Source organism: Seriola lalandi, unplaced genomic scaffold (assembly GCF_002814215.2).
Source record: "Seriola lalandi dorsalis isolate HSWRI2012SDOR001 ecotype SW California unplaced genomic scaffold, Sedor1 jcf7180002054584, whole genome shotgun sequence".
Lineage (NCBI taxonomy): Eukaryota > Metazoa > Chordata > Actinopteri > Carangiformes > Carangidae > Seriola > Seriola lalandi.
Genome location: NW_019525137.1, coordinates 950,245 through 952,164, shown reverse-complemented (window position 1 = coordinate 952,164; position 1,920 = coordinate 950,245).

The window sequence follows — 1,920 nt, the reverse complement described above, 5'->3', positions numbered from 1 at the left end:
CACATTCAAACCTCTAAGCTTCTCTCCCTGTAACAGAAATTCTCCTGAGACGTGGTACCAATCACAGGCAGATAACGTTCTAATCCTCCCCATGATTTACTGCAGTTTTCGTATTGGCTCTGAGCAGATTTATTGTGGGTACCTTTAACATCTGTGTGTCCCAGAGTGAAAGTTTTCTCCTTGTACAGATCTAACTGATATTAGTTATGTAACTGCCACTCAGTTCATAGTTCAGGATTTAGTACTACTTTAGTTCTCTACAGCCCCTTTTCCACTTGTCAAAAAAAACAACTGTTAAGACGAGTTAACCTCAGGCTTTTGTTGGCAATGGAAAAAGGAACAATCAGCATTCTCTCCCGGGGGTCACGTGTCTGGTGTTTATCGGCTCCGATCGGCATTGATGTAAACACAACACCCGGTAACGTCTTTGAGAGACAAACACTGTAGACGGACCCGTCGACTCTCCGGCACTGTGCAGTTCAAACAGAAACACTGCGGCTACACCTTCCTCCGAGAGTGAAGCTGCAGCCCAGAGATAAGTTTTAAAGACGGTTCGAACCGACTCACACGGAGGCTCCGACACTTTTTCAACCAAAATATAGCTTGTTCACCACGTGTTGTGTTTATATCAGTGCTGCTTCTACTGCAGTGTCATTTGGTGTGAATGCTGATTGTTCCCTGATTGTACTGACTAAAGTAACGTTAGTGGGTTTTCTGACCAGTAGAAAAGGGGCTTAACTAACAATCACTCATTCTTCTTCTTTTAGGGAGGAAACTGAAATGTGTCAGGGAAAGAAAGAGAAATCATTCCAACAGAACCACAGTAAAGACAATGCAACATAAAACATTCTGACAGATGATGCTGCGGGTTATTTTGTCGACCATTAAGACTGTCATCCTGCGAAGAACAGCCCACAGGTCGTCTGTTTAGCAGTTTATTACGACCCGGAGTGACGTTTTATTGTCCAAAGGCCGTGGTAATTATGACGGGAGCGAAGAGGGAGGTCACGTGATGAGGTCACGTGATGGAGCAGCATTAGGAGCAGGTTGTGGTGGATGGACGGATCAATGTTCAAACAGGACCGCTGTTCGTTTCCAGTGTGAAACAGATAGTCAGCGTTGTGTCTACTATCCATGACCGTTTCACAACCTTAGCACCATGTCATTCAAGCTTAAGAAAGTATTTATTTTAACCCGATCCTAACCAAGTTGTTTTTGTGCCTCAGTCTAACCAAACTGTGATCCTACCATTTGATTTAGTGTGTGTTTATTACTGTAACGATGATGATGAAGGTCTGGTACACCGGCCGCTTTCTCAGGAGATCGATGGGGGGTAGGGACCAACTATTTGGTCATACTTGTTGCAACCGTTCTATTTATACAAACCCTTTAGCAACCAAAGTAACTGAAATTATTTCAAAACATTCCTTTACATCTGTTTTTTACATTAATTCTCACTCACGTAGGTTCCTCTCAAATGACCCTGTTTTCCTCAATTTATTGTCTTTGATAATCCACTCAGATCTCACATTTTACAATATATATAAAAATGTTCTGCTTAGAACACTAATTTGTGTTTGAAGAAGTTTCTACATCATCTACCAGTGTATGTGTCACACTGGACCGTGATGTCAAAACAGGGATTTAATGGGAAACTTTGACGTGAGTGAGCCGATGTGAGGGAGAAGAATCTCCCAGTGTGACATCATTCTGTACAGTGAAGCATGAATTGTGTTAAGCAACAATGATCTAAACAGGTGGAGGGAGAGGGGGCTTTAACATTCAGACTTAGCCACATAACATGCTAAATCAAATGTTAAACTAGAAAATTCCAGGGAAATTTTGAGTGCCACGGGGGCTACTGCCGGGATGAGTACATGATTTATTTCCAGTGTTCAAAAGTCACCCTGATCATATTCT